The sequence below is a fragment of the Protopterus annectens genome, chromosome 13.part0 (assembly GCF_019279795.1).
Source record: "Protopterus annectens isolate FY-2018-M chromosome 13.part0, PAN1.0, whole genome shotgun sequence".
Taxonomy (NCBI): domain Eukaryota; kingdom Metazoa; phylum Chordata; order Ceratodontiformes; family Protopteridae; genus Protopterus; species Protopterus annectens.
In genome coordinates this window covers 861,825,371-861,844,667 of record NC_056747.1, presented here as the reverse complement: position 1 = coordinate 861,844,667, position 19,297 = coordinate 861,825,371, and the positions used below count along the sequence as shown (strand labels likewise).

General features: G+C 41.2%; 1 protein-coding gene across 1 annotated transcript in view; it reads left to right on the top strand.

The window, feature by feature from the left end:
* SYNRG (synergin gamma) overlaps positions 1-19,297 on the top strand; it is a gene marked incomplete in the record, with an annotated part of 2,786,306 nt that overhangs the window by 1,268,272 nt on the left and 1,498,737 nt on the right.

Below are 19,297 nucleotides of genomic sequence, written 5' to 3'. Positions count from 1 at the left end.
TTAAATAATCATCTGGTGTGCAGTGTAGGATAAGTAGAGTGCCCTTTTCTCTCTCTCTGTCTCTGTATCTCATTTTTTTCCACCTTCAGAAATTTTAACCATGTATGTGGTTCTGGAAGTAAAAAGCCTGGCATTATTGACTGAGAAATAGTCAGGTGTCTATTGGAAAATCAAAACTTTTAGGTGAGACATGGCAGCAATATAAGGAAAATTGTGATAGTTCTGTAAATGTCTATACAGTTTAAAGGTATGGCTACTGGCAGTATGATCTGTCATACTGCCAGTAATCATACCTATAAAACTGACCATGCTTATATAGAATGTTTGATGTTCTTTCTGTTGATCACATCTGCTGTAGCCTTAGCTTATATGGGTTTATAAGACGGACAGCTTCCTAAGCTTCAGGGGACCTTCAACACACCAAAACACTCAGGCAGTTCAAGCTGAGATGACTTTAAGACAAGTTTGGGTGTGTTGACCTTTAGAGCTTTACTGCTGCCAAAGAGTGTACTCCTCCAAGGCTTTAAATGATTGACTGTTGGCTTATTCTGTTCTTTTGCTGGGCAGGTAAGTTCCCTTTGGGGGGACTTTCATTTTCTTATTTTTGTTGCTGTTTTATCACTTTCCTCTTCAGGAAAGTTATTATAAAGTTAAGAGTTGGTGTGTTTTAATGGACTGTCATAAGACTACAGTATACTTTTAAACTTAGCGTTCATTTTTGCTGTCAGTTTAAAAGTGGTGTAAAGTAACTGAAAACATTTTTTCTGTGAAGAAATTGTGTTTTTTTCAATTTTGTGTGGCTGACATGGTGTTTTAAAGTGTTTTTTACTGTGCTTTTCTGTCAAAAAAGTAACTTTTGTAGACTGGTAGTGTTTACCAGCATTTGCTGTTCTCCTTCCCCAGGAAAGTGGCACCATTTTTTGCTTGACCATAGAACAGGTTACTGGTTTCACAGTCGATCCTGCTTCCAGCCACAAAAAGAAAAAAATAAATGAGCAAAAAGCCTTTGCCATTGCAGCAGGCTAGCAATTTGCCTGAGCCACAGGTATGTCTCTCTACTGTGGCCATTTGTTGTACCTCAGACCACTCATATTTTACCCTGATCCCTCTAGGGTAGCATCTACAGCCATTTTGGACCCTGGATTAGCCACTTCCTCTGTGGCTGTTGGGGTCCCCTCCATAGGCAAGGAAGAGCCACTCTTGTCAATCCTGGGAGAGGGGAAAAGGGGAGGTTTCCCTGAAATGTTAGAATGCTGTGCCCATCCCTGAGGAAGCAGTTGTTGCCATTAGTTACAAGGTTGATCCAATTTTTTCCTTTTAAAAAAGAAACAGAAAACCAAGCATGTATCTGCTCCTCCTCAAATTTAATTGGATAGGAATAGTTTACTGGGTCTGGCTCATGGTCTTATTCAGGCCATTGATCCTTCTTACAAAGTTTCTGTTAAAAGAACTAGGGATACCTATTTTCCTGAAGTGATTCAGAGTTCTGAATCTGAACAGGAAGATTCAGGGAGAGAGACAGTTTTTTTCCCTCAGATTTCTGATTCAGATTTGGGAGAGAGCTCTGGTTCTGATACCCCCATTGGGAATTCTCTTTGTCTGAGACTATTGCTAAAATGTGCCAGTGTTTTCTGTGGGCGAATACCAAGGTTTTTCAGTTCCTCAGAAAATACTGTTGAGTTGTTACAGTAGGATTTTCCAGATTCTACACCCATTCATCCTGTCCTGTTCTTTCAGCTTTAGAATATGTGTTTATTGCTGCATGCAATTTTCCCGATAGCCAGCTGTCCTGAAAAAGGCAGATAGAATGTATAAAGTTCTTCAGTCTTTGAAAGTTTCGACAGACATCCTGTAACTATCACAGATCATGTACCAGTAACAACTAAGGTAAAAATGCAGGGTAATGTAGTAAAAATGAGACATTGGCATTTCCCCATCTATCTGTTTAAAAGTGGAAGTCAAGGAATGGGTAGTTAGAATAATTCAAGAGTTATTAGGAAAGATAGAAATTTCTTCAGAAGTTACAGCTAATGACTGGGATAAAATGAAACTGGAGTTTAAAAATAGGGTCAAAATAAAAGAAAGTGTGATATAATTATAAAGTAATACATTACTTAGAGGGACTGACAACGTTTAAAGTATTGCTAAATAAGGAGAATCTCACAGAACAAGAGGAGGAGTAAATGCAGAGAGCTAAAGAGAAATAATGGAGTATCTGAATAATATGCATGAGTTTAGAAAGATTATGCAACTATTTTTTTGTTAATAAATCCAGAGCATGAAAACTTCTAGCATAATGACTTGGCAACAGAAGGTTGAAAGGGTTGTTACTAGACTTGGGGAACCTGTAACAAGAAAACTAACCAGAAAGCCTGTGGGGTTTTAGAGATATTCTGGAATTTTTTTTTAATTTGCATAAAGCAGTGAAATGTGGAAATCAAGAAAGAGTACAAATGGAAATATATATTGAAGACTCAACTTAGCCGAGGTTAGAGGTAGACGAGGCTCAACAAATAACAGTTAAGATGGGATTTAATGAGATAAAAAACAGTGATGTATAATCAATCGTCAGGATAGTCTGCAAGAACAGCTGGTATTCCTGTGGAAGTGTGGAAGTTAAGGGGGAAGAAGGCAATAAAGATCTGGAAGATTTTGTTTAACACTATTTTAAAAGAGAGGAAGCACCAACATGCATTAACGAAAGATAGCAAAGACCCATGAAATCCAGGTTTATATAGGTCCATTTCAGTTTTATGCCATGATTATAAAGTGCATGTTTTGTCTGTAATAGATAGAAGAATGTTTGCTATATTGCCAAAATTGAAAGATATGGATCAGTTTGATTTTGTGGAGGAAGGGAAAACATTTGACATTAATTGAGCAGTGATGATCCAGAGGGAAGCATAATGTAAGAAAATACCACTGTTGTTAGTGTGTCTTGATGCAGATAAAGCATTCAACAGAGTAAGCTGGGAGTTTTTTAGTAGGGAAGTGAAAGCATTTGCATTCCCAAGTACAATAATAAGGTTAATTAGGAGGATATATGAGGGATTGGAGGCAAAAATTTAAGTGTGAGGGTTCCTCTCTGATAAAATGTGCCTGAACAGAGGAACCAGGCAGAGGTGTTCTCTTTTAACCTTGTTAGTTGCTTTATATTTAGAGCCACTGGCAAAGAAAATAAGAGACTCTGAAATTCAGGGATATAATTGGTATGGTAATCAAGAAAAGTTGGCTTTATTTGCAAGAAGATATTATTTTGTACCTGATAAAATCAGAAAATGGCATCTCAGTGTTTTGGAACACTTTGAGACTATTTTATTTTCAGGATATGAAATTAATGAAGATTAAACAAAGGCTATAGCTGTAACTGTGTACCCAGACATGAACTGGTTCTGCAATACCAGTATTTATGGGGACATTATTAAAAAATATATGTAATGGTGTGGATTAAAAAAGATTCTGCTATGAGCAGCTACGGATATGTGGGAAGGGCCTAAACAAAACATAATTCAAAAACTGAGAAACTGGTCGCTATTGTTTATGGACATGGATGGCAAGGTACAAGCAGTGAAAATGTTTTAGTCTCTTTAGTTTTATATATTTTTATCAACTAGAAGAGCAGTTGTGACAATAATAGAGTTGAAGGAATTTATTCTGGAGTGGAAGAGGACAAGGATTAAGTAGGATAAGTTTATCCTTCTAATAGAACAAGCTGGTTGACCTTCATATACATAACACAAGCAGAAAACTAATTTTAAGTGGAAAGGGATGATGATGGGGAGGGGGTTGGATACATATCTTTAAGGAGAACAGCAGCCATACAGAAAAAGTATATCCATAAAGTAGCAGAAAGTATTCTAGGAACTAAGCCAAGAAGAGAATGGAGAAAGGAAATTTTGCTGATAGGGATAACTGCATTTAGAGGTATAGAGAATAGGCAGGCATTAGTTGGAATTTACTGTAGATAAAACAGAAAAAGAAAAGGAACTGAGGTATTGGGAGCAAATAACTAGAGAAGAAAAGGTAACAGAATGGGATGATGCCAAAAAGATGTTTGGACTGCAGGTTAGAGACCGCTTTCATTATCAGGGATTGATATCATAGTATAGGCTAAAAGAATGGGATAGGGGAATCTTACATGAAAGACTTGCAGTGGTAGAGCGTTTAGTTGAATTAGTAGAGTATATAAAATATTGCACAATAACTATAGGACCCAATCACAAGATGTTAGAAAAGATTAGGAAAAAAGACTGACTAAGCAATTCACAAGAAATTAATGGAATGACATATTTATGGCTCCCAAGTATGCAACAAAGTCTAGAAGATTTTGGATTTTTGCTTGGAAGTGTTTACATAAGTATTTTTATAACTCAGGCAGACTTCAAATAATTTTACCCGAAGTAGATGCTAATTTTTTGTTGTGTGATGGGGAGAATGAGGTAAGTGGGGACATATGTTTTAGGGAGTGTAATGAGTTGACAAACTTCAAAATTCTCCACAGAATACTCTGTCAGCAATATTGGGTGAGCAATTGTATGCAACTATGGAAATGATTTTTGAGCCAGAATGCAAGATCCGAATTCCCTAGACATGTTAAGGCCTTGATAAGTTTAATATTGGTGGCTGCCAAAAAAGCAGTTACTAGAAAAATGGAAATCCAAAGTCTAAACCAGCTGTATTTGAAGTATTGATTATTTTGACAGCTAGAGAAAAGAACTGAAAATGGGATTTTTTTGGAAAGAGCAGGAGTAAATTACATAAATGGAAATTGTGGGAACAGTACATGTGGAATAATAATTTTGAGGAGGAGTGAGGTTTAATGGAAGGCATTAATTGAGCAATTTATGTAATGTTGGATTGAAGATAGTTATACAAAAATACATGTGATGAATAATGTTTGTAACTAGGAAAATGTTAATATGGTTTGCTTTCTTTTATGTAAATGTATGCTTGCCTATGTCATAAGTGATAAAGCCAAAGGTGTTAAAAATAGGTCCTCAGTCTTTTACATTTTTATACTTTATTCCCAAACCTGACCCAGCAGCTATATCTTTTGCTGATCCCACTGTTGTTAATAACATAGCCAGTTCCAATCCTACTCTTTCTAAGGATGTGGTCATTATTGATGGGTATGGAAAAAAGTATATATATCTTCAATTTTGATTTTCATAATTTTGAATTGTCACATTCATATACAGTAAACTGGCACCCATGAAGAACTCTAAAACTCTAAAAATGTAAGGCATGTTTCTGCGGGGGGGGGGGGGGGGGAGACAAACAAAGTGCAACACATGAAAATTGTTCTGTATTTCTTCCATATTTTTTTGCTACTCTTTCCACTAATGTCCAGGGTACTTGTGAACATTCGGCCCAGGCATCCTTGGTTCTCCACCCTTTTGGAAATGGCCAGGGGCAATTACTACAAGCTTCCTCACTGACTGGATCTACTTACACAAGAACAAGGGTGTTTGATAACACCCCAACATCAGTTAACTTCAGTTTACTGCTTGGATGATAGGACCTTAATTCCTTCTAGACATGTGTTTGCTGAGGATGTGCAGCAGGTACTGATGGAAGCAAGAAGGCCTGCTGCTAGAAAATCATGTGTCAGGAAATGGACAAGGTTTTCTTGTTGGTGCTAATAACATAACCAGCACCAGTTAAGGGCTAGTTGTGTTCTGGTTTTACACTATTTGTGTGAGGTACTAGCCTATGGCCTTTCTTATTCCTCTATTAAGTTTCATTTATTGGCCTTTTCAGCATATCTGCTCATGGATCCTCCTCTTTCAATGCAGTCTTATGTCAAAAAGTTTATGAAAGGGGTTTTGCATAAGATGCCTCCATGAAAATCGGTGCCCCCTCCTTGGGATCTTAATTTTTTGTTAGAGAAGCTAAAAGTTGTTCCATTTGAACTGGCTAACTTGACTGACTTTAGGTTCTTAGTACAGAAATCAGTTTTACTGATTGCTGTGTCATCTGCAAGAAGGGAATCTGAGTTGCAAGCTCTTATGGTGAGTCAGCCCTATCTCATTTTTAATAGTGATTTTTTTTTTGAGAACTAATCCTTCTTTTATGTCTTAAGTGGTATCCGAGTTTACTTTAAGCCAAACTATCCATCTCCCCATTTTATTTCCTGAACCTAAAAATGAGAGAGAAGAGGATACTCCATACTTTGGATGCCCACAGACAGCTCAGGTAGTTTCTTGATGGAACAAAATCTGTCAGATCTTTGAATCAGTTGTTTTTCTTGTGAAAGTAAGAAGAAACAACCTCTGTCAAAACAGACTGTTTCCAAATGTTGAATAAGGCTATTATATTTTGCTATTCTCACTATAACAAAAGTATTTCAGGAGGTGTCAAAGTCCACTCTACCAGGGCCTTGGCTTCATCATCTATGGCTTTTTGGTAAGGTTTGGATTGCTGAAGTATTTTAAAAGCTGCTGCTTGGTCTTGCATACTTTTACAAAGCAGTATAAGGTTGATTCATTCTCTAGGTCTAGCTCAGTCTTTGCTAAGATCATTCTCCAGGGTCTCCTGTATTGTATTCCTTCCACCTCACAAATGTAGTTAGCTGTGGTAATCTACCCATATAACTAAGGCCACTGCAACACTGATCAATATGATGAACACAGAGTTGTGTAAGTAAACTTACCACATCAGTAGATGTTCGAATTATCACTACTGCAGTAGCCACTCCCTCCAACCCCCCCCCCCCTGTTTTTCGGTTTGGTTTTTATGCCAAGGTGTGGACATTTATTTTTTGTTCTTCCTATAATTGTTCTTCTGGGGATTAGTGGCCCTTTGTCTTTTAGCAGAAATGCTCTGTAGGACTTTGTGCCCAAGTTTCTTTTAGTCAGCTCAACTCAATCCGCTTGACAGGTTGGGTGCTTGGAAGGTGGGCTGAAGCTTTGGAAGTTGGCTGGTTGCTATATCCATGGTAGGATATAACCTAACCCATGTAACTAAGGCTACTGCAGGAGTGTTTATTTGAACATTTTCTGTTATGGGAAGTTTACTTATGCAACTGTGCTTTATATTACTCATATTTATTTTCTTCCTGTTTCATGTAAAAGTTGTTGTGATTTAGCATTTTCTAATAGAAAGCTATCTGCTCAAGAAAACTTGAGCAGACAGACTTTCTCTTGGGATCTGCTCAGTTTACAGTGATCAGCTTTTGAATATTAATGAACTTTTATTTTATAATTGTTAGATAAACATATGCCTCATATGATTGGGGAGATATAAGTCTTTTGGGTGCTATTATTTGAAGTACCTTACTATGGCCAATATTTATATGACTTATTTGCAGCCAAGGTGGCATATTCCTACAGAAGAGATGAATTCCACAGGGACAGTGTACATGCAAAAACTGATAATGTTAGTTTTCACAGTATTTCAGAAGCTCAATGAAGGCATGGCAAATGTTTCGGCTATAAGCTTTTTACTTTATTGTCAAAATTTCACAATGTAATTATTTGTAATGCCTTCTAAGGTCATTTTTGCAGTTTGTGTACTAATCGTTTTATCCCTGATAGCAATTTCATTTTGAGATTCTTACACCACTGTTAGTATAACGAAGTTGCATTATTATTATAATTTCACAGTAGTAATAGTCTTGCAATATATTGTGGCAGAATGTACTTGCCCATGAGTGGCCCTTGTGGTCAGTTGATGTGCATATTTGAATATGCATATGTTATGCTAATTAGGTGTCTGTGATTGCCCCTGAGTCTAACATGTTTCATCCCTGATTGTCTCATCTGGAGTTTTGAGAGGTATGTGAGTATGTGCTGCTTATGAACACTTGTCTGATAACTTAACTTCTGACTGGTTCATTCCAACAGTGTTTACCAGCAGTCAGGCTTCGTCCGTGGCTGTAGCATGGATACTCTGGTCCTGCTGGCTGTTGTCCCTCCATACCTAAGAAGAAGAAGAAGAAACCCAGTGAACAGCCCTTGCTGCCACTGTGGGCTCAGACAATGCCTGAGGCTTTAGTGGCCGACCATTGTTCCTAAGACCACTCACCTTTTACTCTAGGTTCCTGTGGTGCAACATTGTCAGCCACCGTGGACTGGGTTTAGCTACATTCACTGCAGCTGTTCCAGTGTCCAATCTGCACATGGGAGAACCATCTTCTTTGGGTCTTGAAGACACACATGGAGATTCTTTAAGGGTTAACCAAGGAAAGAAACCTGTTATAGGTTCATAGGAGATTTCTATGCTAATGACTCAAGGGGGGGGGGTCCCTGGTGGTCTAGTGGTTAGGATTTGGCACTCTAACCTCTACTGACTGGGTTCGAATCTTGGTCAAGGAACATCAATGGATTTTCATCCTAAGCACGCAATCAGTCATGAGGGACTTGGGCACCTAGATTGATAACAAACTGACTTTTGACCATCATATTGCCTCTGTTGTACAGAAAAAAATTCTACATGGCCCACCTCATTAGTAAGGGTATCTCATCCAAGGACAAGAAGGTCATAACATTCCTGTATTTTTCCCTTATAAGACCCATTATTGAGTACAGTTCCCCGTTCAGCATGTACCTCACAAAGCACATGCAGCAGCTGGAGATACCACAGTAGTTCCTCACTAGGAAAATCCAGGGTCTCAAACATCTACCCTACACAGATAAGCTAAAAGGACCTGTCCCTCTACTCAGTCTCAAACTCCTTAGAGGTGACCTCTGTATGGCATACAAAGCAATCTCAGACCTCACCTTGATAGGACTGCTGCATATCCGCAAGTCAAGCTCCACTCGAGTAACGTGCACACGTGACCTCAACCTGGTCTGTGACATCAGTAGGACTTGTGGCGGGACAGATTTGTGTCTCAGAGACTCCCCCTTCTGTGGGATAGACTTCCTCTCCACCTCAAGTAGAGTAGCTCATTAACCCTTTTTAAGTGCAACCTGGATAACTGTAAGGAGAACAGAAAATACACCGCTGGAATTCCACCTGTGTCTCTGCTGGACAGGGGTATTGTGTGCTGACTTGTCAGAACATGGGCTAAATTCTTGGCTAGGCTTGTAAGGGACTCACGGCCAATAGACTACTAACTTCCTATGATCCTGTGAATCTTTACAAGCCTAGCCAGTTTTACCCAGATTTTACCTGATTTTTCTATCCCTAGGGAAAAGACAATAAGGGTTAGCAAGCAGGGTTTTGACAATTTTTACAGACTACCTCTGTCCACAAGGGACTTTGGGATCACACCAGGAGTGAATTTGCGATTTTCCATCCATTGGTCCACATTACACCTGAAGATGGTCAAGGAAGGGCTCTGCTTCACGTGAATATGAAACCTACAAATATGAAACCTATTCCAGAGGAGGAGCAAGGGGTGAAGTGCTATCCTCTAGTTAGTTTTGTCTCATCAAAGAAAAAACAAAATGTTAGATATCACTCATCTGAAGACATGATGTCTGTTCATTAAGACCATTTCCTTACCTTAGCCTGGAAGTTGTTATGGAACTCAGAAATCCTTACCAAAGTAAAATCTTAATAAAGAATTTCATGAGGAAAGTTTTTCACAGGATTCTGGTTCTGATAGAGAAAGGGATTCTTTTCTTGGACATTCCTGAGGCCAAAACTCTTGATTCTGAAGAAAGTTGGCCGGATGTACTGCCCCATGAGGAAATTTTCTTTTCAGATACTATTTCCAGGATGAATAAGGTGTGTTTGTGGGAACAAGTGAATGTTCCCATTGAAATGAGGAGATGATGTGATGTGCTACTAGTGGATATGCCACATACTACATCCATCCCTCTTATTTTTTTAGGCTTTGGGAATGTGTTTAATGCTGCTTGCAGTAACCTTGACTCTCAAACTTCAGTTCCAAAAAGTCAGGTAGATTTTATAAAGTAACTCAAGTTAACAAATTCTTACTTTCTCATTTTACATCAGACCCAGCTGCCAATTTGACTTTTTCATCAACTGGAAATATACATTTAGTCAATAGTAATTCTTCTCCTGTGGATAAAAATGGTAAGGTATTGGACAGATTTTTTTCTCTGCTTCCACTTTAGAGTACAGATTTAACTTCCAAGCACATATGTGGAGTTTTATTCTTGGTTGTGTAGATAGTTTGAAGGAATACTTTGCCACAATTTCTTCAGAAGTTGGCTCCTATCTGAATCCTGTTATTTCTTGTCTTGGGTGCAGGCACTTGAAGCCATCAAACCATTTTGGAAGGAGGGTGTCATGCTGATGGCAATGGACAGCACAGCAGTGCTACAGTATATAAATAGTCTGGGGGGGACTCCATTATACCACTTATGCAGACTGGACATGACTACCTGGAAGATTGCACTGCAGTCCCAGATGACCATAAAGGGGGTCTACATTCCATATCTTTTTTGATAAATATTTGTATTAAATCACAACTAAAACAGTGACATAGGTACACACACATTAATAAGAAAACAAATCTTAGTGACATTTTTTCATGTAGTATATGTTTTTTTGACATTTAACATTGTCTGACATTACATCAGTTGTTCAATTCCTTAATTCCCTTAAACCTCATTCCTCCTCCTCTTCCTGAAGATTACTCTGTATGTATTGCTCATACAGATTCCATTTACTTTTACGTAATTTGATCTTTCTTTTTCTAAGGATCCCACCTCCAGTTCTTTTATCTCCTTTACAATATTCAGTGCTTCAATTAAAGTTGACTTTGATCTTGATTTCCTTCCTCTAGTAATTGCTTTTGAGGCAGCTAGTCGGATTAAATTTACTATGTCAAGACAATTCAGAGCCTATGCCCCATCTCAAAAGAATTATTTCCTTAGTTTGCTCCCCCAGCATTTCTATCCAGCCTTTCTTTAGGGACTTTTTAAAGTCTGAACTTGGTACATTCTCCAGAATACTTGCTCCCAGTTAACTCTCTTTTTCCCATCACTCCTCCAGTATTTGTTGTCTGCCTGAGGAAAAATTCTCTGAAGTCTCTCTGAGATATAAAAGTATCTATACAAGCACTTCCAAGCAAAAATCCTAAACCTTCTGGACTGTGTTGCATACTTGGGAGACATACAGTTGTATTGCCATTGTTCTTTCGTAAATTGCCTTTCCAGTCTCTCTTCCAAATATTTTCTAATTTTCTCTGACTTTTTATAATTGTTATGTAGTATTGTATATGCCCTACTAATTTTCCCTTTTATAGCCACTGTTTCTGTTCTTGATTCAGCTAAAAACGTCATCTTATGTAGTCTTTTACTTAACACTCCCTGTCCCTTACTCTTTGTTTTTTTTTTGTCCTTGCAAACAGCTCCTCTCCAAATAATATCAGTTTGTAATGAGAAAATGCAACTTTGCAGATACATGCAAAAATCTTTGTAAATTTCACTCTGAGCACACTATGCATACTTCTCTTGGTTAATTGCTTGCAGGTATAGTCTTGTTTCACTCCGAGAGTATTTGCTAATGGGAAATAATAGCTAATGACTTGGCAAATGCAAGAAACTACCATTTCCCTTGCCTTTAATCAGTGTCTTGTATTTTAAACCTGCTTCCTTAAACAAAATGGTGTATAGCTTTAAACCAAGTATATTAATCTAAACATCCACCCATGTAAAACAGGGGAGATAATTATCTTCTACATAGTATTTGTTCAGTACATTTACATTCTACCCCAGAAGCCCAAGATCACAGCATTATATTAACTTTAGCTTGCTTCCCTTTATTCTCTTTCATCTTACCACAGTAAAAAGCCTGGACACATTACAACTAAAAAATGACTTTCTTGCATTATTATCTTTAACAAGTACAGTAATCACTGGCAAGACCCCCCCCCCAACCTCACATCTAAAGTATCCTTGACTGTACCCTATACATATCTGGTTTACAATATAACATATAATTTGTCATGAAATTCTATACAAATGTTAATAAGAACAAAAATTGTTTCACTTATTTCTTTAGTCTCTTCACTGCCCTTCTAAACACTAATGACATGCAGTGGGGTATGTGCTTTACGGTTTGCCCTCCTATTTAACACAGCCAACAAAATTCCAGTCTCTCTCTGGCATTTTTTGCAAAGTCACATTTTCCATTTCTGATCATATATCTAATGGGATTGATGGTTTACAGTCTCAGATTTATTCTGTAATTTCACAGTGTTGCTGGTTAGCTCCATTTCTATCTCCAAACATCAGTCTATGGTTCAAAGTACTCCTGATTCATCTAGTCGGCTCCTGTGCTTTTTTTGTTTGCTCAAACATCTTCCTTTGAAACAGTAGAAACGGTTTCACTGGCAAAATCTGTGTATGGACTTTATATTGTCAGGAGATTGAGAAGTAAGTGTTCCCTTCTACTTGCTGGTTCATTATTTGTTGACTAAGTATCATTTCTGCACTTAGTCTGTTCATCATCAAAAAATGTCTTTGATCCTATATGAAAGAATATTCTGAGGACAGATAAGTCACCTTTAATTATACTCCTACTTATCAACATTCCCTGATTGTTGGGATAATCTTGCTGTCCTTCTGCCTGGTGTACAATGAGTAGTTATTTTCCACCAACACTCTGTCTGCAAATTTATCTGCGGTGGTACAGCGGTAGCGTTGTTGCCTCACAGCAAGAGGTTCTCCTGTTCGATTTCTCGGCTGGAGTGCGGGGAGTGCCTTCTGTGTGGAGTCTGCGTGTCCTCCCCGCGGTTGGGTGGGCGTTCGAAAGACACGCGTAAATGGGCGTGCTTTCGTTGAAGGTTGAACGTCGAGCTGGCACCTCTGTGTTCGTGAAAAGCTACTGCCAATCATTAGCGGACTGGAGTTCCGCTGTGGCGACCCCTAACCGGGAAAAAGCCGAAAGACAAAAACAACTCTGTCTGCAAATTTAAATACTTTTCCTTTCTTCCACAATTTGTCAATAATAACTTTTTTTCTGCTGGTATGATTGTATATTTACTAATGTAGGTCTGGATGCATTCTAACAGCCAGGTTTGATGCACACACATGATATGCCCATTGAGTTAGCAACTCCTGGTGTGGAATACCAGTCCAGTTGCTTAGTTACATTTTTATAAAATTAATAAAGTCTGTTCCACCTAGTTTCTGTTGTATAGCAGAAAATGTCAGCTTTTCTCAGCATGCTCAGTCTTGTAACATTGCTGTTTGTTTATTTTATTTGACATTTGTTGACCACGTTGGTCCAGCTCCGTCAGAGCCCTTTTACAGTGGAGACCCGAGGAAAAAAGCTCTATAGTTAACACACAAAATTAAGCTGACATAGTAAATAGCTAATCATACAAAGTCTCCAGTAGTGATATGCAAAATAGCGGGTTTAACATGAGTAGCAATTAAACTCTACATATCAGCAAGCACAGTAGTTACAGTGCAGAGTAAAAAGTAGAACAGGTAAAGTTTACATTTAAGTGAAGGCAAAGTGTACAGTGCAGAGTAGGGTAAATAAATAAAAGCTTTTTATCCTTAGTCATCCAAAAAGAATAATTAAAAACTAATATTTGGACAAGACAAAGTAAAGTAGGTTAGGAGCAGAGTAGGGTAGATTAATGTAAGATGTTATGTAGTCCAATCTCACCTACATTCTTACCTTTGTGTTTGAAACCGAACCTCAGCTCCTACTTGGCCATACTCTAGCTCGAAGTCTCCATCCCAGATCTCGTTTGCCGCTCGTTACACTCGGACTTTGTCTCGCTCTTGGTCATGGCTAAGTATAATTTTTTTCTTCTAAATTTAAACAAATTCTTGACCAAAAAGCTATTTTCTTAGCTACCTTGTGTGTATTGTTTCTGCTGGTTGTGTGGCAGGTTCCGTTAGACTTGTGGTATCCCGTTCGCCTCTTGTCTCCATGGGCTAGGACCGTTTTTCAGTCAGAGGACCTTGTTCTCCCTACTGTCCAGTTGTAGTTTTTCCTATTTGTTGGTGTTTTGTTTCTGTGGTGTTAGTCTCTTGTTTCCTGGGCTAGGCCTGTTTAAATTAGAGGACCTAGTCCTCCTTGTGGTTGTCCGTGGTCTAGGCCGTTTCAATTGGAGGCTGTAGTTTCCCACGCCCTTCTGTGTTTGGTTTTGGTGCAAGGGTGTTCCTGTGTTCCCCTGCATGGTGAGTGGAGTTTTCTTGTCAGCATGTCTAAGGATCCCAAAGAACATAGGCCTTCAGGCTTTAAAAAGTGTGTAGAATGTAGTAACAAGATGTCATTAACTAATGGACTTGGGGGCTATTTTTCTCCAAGAATCCTGCTTGTTCTGCCAGGCTTTCAGTCCCCATGTACTGCAAGAGAGGAAGAACAAGCTTATCTTAAAAAGACTACTGAAACCTTCCTTTGAAGAAGACTTGGAGAGGTCTTCTAGTTCCAGATCCTCTTCTTCCAAACTGGACAAGAAATCAGAAAAAACAATCTACAAAAAAGCACTCTCCGGCTCCGTCAGTTTCCTCGGAGCCGCCAGAGTAGATCGTTAAAACTACTGTTACTACTTCGGCTCCATTGGCTTCGGTGCCGACAGAAGGCAGTACACCATGTCGACATCGGCTCCCAATATCTTGGAGCTGGTGACAGATATTCTAGTTTGGAGCCGGTCTCCAGATCATCGACCGTTTTTTCCGTCTCATAGGTCTCCCTATGTAGGGAGATCCAGATCTCCGACCTTATCATCTAGGTCCTCTAGGACCCTGTCTGATGACGATGTCGATAGAGTGGTGCAGAAACTGCTTAAGTCATTGGTGCTGGCTAAATTGTTTTCGGTTCTGGCCCAGTCGGCCCCGGAACCCATCCTCCTCTCCTCTTTGGCTGTTCCTCCTCCGAGCCTTTTCCGGCTTTCGGAGCCAGAGCTGTCAGTTCCGTCGGATGCCATGAGGTCAGTTCCAGTAGCCAACTCTGGCCTGTCGGCTCCGATCTCCGGTCTGACCCCATTGGCGCCGTCCACGGGGACCAGGATTCTTGGTTCACCGGTTGGACCCGAGAGGGAGGTCTCGGATCGATCTTCTTCGGCTCCTAGCCTTCTTCTCGGTGCTTCAGCTTGGGTGAGCTTGGGTCCGACATCGGCTTCGGACCTCATCTCTTCGGCTTTGAGGGTTACTACCATATCTTCCATGGTCAGTCGACCTTCGGTGCTGGGAGGTTCAGCTTTCGAGGTCATGAGGAGCATGCTGGCCAGGTCGTCAGCTGCATCGTACGGCACTGACACTCTGCCCCGGCCAGCACCGGTATCGGTCTCAGATCACCCTCTATCAATTGCCGGCAGAGACCCAAGGCCTCAGGATACCTCCATGAGTGGTCCCCAACTTTCTGAGGTCTCCCTGGAATTTTTGCCTGAGGAGCTCCCCAGAAAGAGTGTGTGCAAGAGGAAGCACGTTGACTCCCAAGATGAGTCTCTCATGTCTGACACAGACCTCGAGGAGTCAGATGGGTCCCCCAAGTCATCTTTTGAAGATATCTCTTTCTCAGATATCCTGGAAATCTTGAGGCAGTGAGGCGACTAGCCCTCCATATCCCCTTCTGAGGAGAAGTTGGTGTTCCTAAAGGCCTTTGGGTCTCAACCCTCCGCCTTTTGGGTTTCTCCCCCGTTCGATGAGCTACTGGATCACGTTTGTCAGAAGGTGTGGGAAACTCTAGACACTGTGGAACCGGTCCCTAGGAGACCCAACAAGTTTTTGTCCGCTCCTCTAGACAAGGATTTTCTTATGAAAGGCATTCCAGTAGATGCCATGGTGGTGGCAGCAGCCACCAAGAAGGAACTTGCTGAAACTTCATCTACTGTCTATCCCCCTAATAAGGAGTCTAGGGCCATGGACAGGTATGGGAAGCATGTGTTTTCCTCAGCGGCCTTTACAATGCGGTCGCTGAAGTATTTGTCTCATTTTACACGGCTCCAGAGAGATGATCTAAAAGAGCTGGGAGATTCTCTACAGGGTAAAATTTTTGATGCTGTGGCTCAAAAGGTCAATGCTCAGATGTCTATCCTAAATTCCATTACCAACTCCTCCATGAGGCTGATCTCGTATGCAGCTAGCGAAGTGAGCAGGGCTGCGGGTTCCAGAGTCTCTCTTAGGAGACATTCCTGGATGCACCTGTACAACTTCGCAGAGGCTTTCAAGTCTACTTTCACCAATGCCCCCTTTGACGGTTCAACCTTATTTGGAACCAAGGTGAAGGACACTCTCACTAGGTGCGAGCAGGAAGGAAAAACACAGTCTGCTGTGGGAGTCTGTTTTTCCATGCCTTCTAGATCTTACCCCAAGGGCCAGAAGGGTGGAAAATGTGGTTCAGAAAGTCGCAGAGGTTTTTTCACGACACACAGAGTGATTCCCTCTCCAGAGGCAGGGGAGGGGGTGGAAATTCAGGTAGATGCCGCCCTAGAGGCAGAGGAGGCCCGCGTAACCAGTTGGACTGTGATTCCTTTCGTGGTTCTCCCTACCAGCGCTCCTGAGGGGAGGCCCAACTGTGCATCTCTGGAGCCAGTCGGGGGTCGCATTTCTTTATACCCAGAAGCCTGACGAGACATCACCCAAGACAAGTGGGTATTAGAGATAATTTCCAGAGGTTATCATATTCTCCTTCTTTTTTATCCTCCTACAAACTAAAGAATCCCAGACGTTCCACCCAGTCACAGGGATTCTGCAACTTTAGAAGTACAAGAGTTGCTATCAAAGGGAGCCATCCAGCCTGTCCTCACAGACCAAGTAGGATTGGGGACTTACTCCAGATTCTTTTTGGTGCCGAAAAGAACAGGGGACCTGAGACCCATCTTGGATCTCATCCGTTTGAACCTTCATGTAGAGAAGTCCAAGTTCCGCATGGTCACGTTACAGTCAGTTCTCCAGTTATTAGGGAAAGATGTGCTCCATCGACCTCAAGGATGCTTGCTACCATATCAAGATGGGCAGTGCATCCAGAAGTCACTTATGCTTCCGGCTGGGAGACAGTAATTTTTAGTTTTGCACCCTGCTCTTTGGTCTCACCACAGCCCCCAGGGTGTTCACCAAATGCATGGCAGTGGTAGTGGCTCACTTGAGACGTCAGGGCTTCCAAGTGTTTCCGTACATGGACAACTGGCTCCTGTCTGCCACCACCAGGCATCTACTGCTACAGAGCAGGGACGCCACTGTTGCGCTGTGCAAAAGTCTGGGAATTACTCTGAATTGGGAAAAGTCTGCCTTGTTGCCCTCGCAACGTGTTACCTTTATCGGTGCCGAATTAGACACAGTGCTCATGAGGGCCTTCCTTCCAGAAGAGAGAATTCAGGTTTTACAGCAGCATGTCTACGCTTTGCTACCATTGAAGAAGGTCAAGGCAAAAGTGGTCCTCAAGTTATTAGGGACCATGGCTGCCACGATTATGCTAGTTCCTCTTGCGAGACTACACATGAGGCTTCTTCAGTGGCTGCTTTTTGCCCAATGGTCTCTACAGCATCTCCCGCTCTCCTATCTTATTCTGATTACAGACAAGTGCAAGCAGGATCTGTGCTGGTGGCTTCAGACCAGCAATCTCAACGCGGGCATGCCTTTCGTTCTTCCTTCTCCAGTTGCCACGGTGACCACAGATGCCTCCCAGATCGGGTGGGGGGTATTATCTCGGCAGGACAGTCCAAGGCACGTGACAAGAGCATGAGACCCATTTGCATATCAATGTCTTGGAGATGAGAGCGGTGCTATTAGTGTTGCAAGCACTTCAGGGCTTTCTTCCTCATGGGACAATTGCAATCCACTCAGACAACATGTCAGTGGTATGGTATCTGAACAAACAGGTCGTATCCCCTTTGCAGAGAGGCACTTCATGAGTGGCAGTGGGCAGTGTCTTCCCGATGCTTTCTAGTGGCAACGCTCATACCGGGCAATTCCAACGTGATTGCCGACAGGCTGAGCAGAGCTATTCTGATGCCTCACAAGTGGTCCCTGAATGAACAAGTGGCAGAGCAGATTTTCCGCAGGTGGGGTCAGCCTTGCTGCGACCTATTTGCCAGCCCCCTCAATGCCAAATGCAGCAGCTACTTCACCCTTATCCCCCTGAAGGGAGAGGCACCTAGGGATGCTCTAGTTCACTATTGGCCCTCTGGTCTTCTCTATGCCTTCCCACCAGTCCCCCTGATAACGAAGGTTATTCAGAAAGCACAATCCTTGGGAAGCAAGATGATACTGATTGCACCACACTGGACTCGTCAGATTTGGTTCCCTTTTCTCCAACCTTATCTAATGGACGATCTGTGGATTCTGGACCCAGAGTCAGATCTGCTGACTCATATGTTAGGGCAGTTCCATCCCTCCATTCAGCCTCGCAAGTTGACAGCTTGGCTGCTCCAGTTTTATCCCTAGTCATGCTTCATGATTTTTCCCTGGAGGTGGTTCATATTCGGTCTTCTTCCCACAAGCCATCTGCTAGGAAGATTTATTCCAGTAAGTGGAAGAGATTCTCCATTTAGGCTCATGAAAGGCAGATTGATCCCTATACAGCTCCCATTCCATCAGTTTTAGAATTTCTTTCTCAACTGTTCAGCCAGCGATCAGCTGCGGCAACTATCAAAGTGCAGTTGGCAGCCATTTCTACTTTTTGTGTTGCTAATGAACCCGATCTAATGGTGCACAGGCTTTGTAGGGCTTTTCCGAAAAGGACTATGCTACTTCAACTTCCAGTCTTTGATCCTGTAATGCCATGGGACCTCAGTTTTGTGTTAGTGGCTTACCTCACCTCCCTTTGAGCCCACAGCTACTTGTGACATTAATTTTTTGTCTTGGAAGACAATCTTTTTGATAGCCATCACTTCTGCTAGGTGAGTCTCCGAGCTGCAAGCTTTATCGGTTCGGCCCCCTTACTTGGTATTTCTCAAGGATAGGGTTTCTGTAAGACTTAATCCTTCCTTTATGCCAAAGGTTGCTTCGGTTATCAACCTCAACCAGTCCATTGAGCTGCCTGTGTTTTTCCATGAATTCTCTAACAGGGCAGAATTTAAGTTTCATCAGCTAGATGTTCACAGACAATTATGTTTCTTTTTACGTAGAACCAAAGATATTAGGAAATCAGATCAACTTTTTGTCTTGTTCTCAGACAATAGACTTGGGGCTCCAGTTTCTAAAGTAACTCTGTCCAGATGGATTTCTAGTTGCATTTTCTTCATTTATACTTCAAATGGCAAGGAATTACCCTTTAAAGTGAAGGCTTGTTCTACACGATCAGTGTCTACCTCTACTGCTTTTCAGGCTAGGATGTCTATGGATGATATTTGTGCTGCAGCTACATTAGCATCTCCTCACACCTTTATTAGTCACTACAGATTGGATCTGATATCTAGAGGCAGATCTTCCTTTGGTTCCACAGTGCTCAGGAGTATTTTTCAATGAGCCACCCA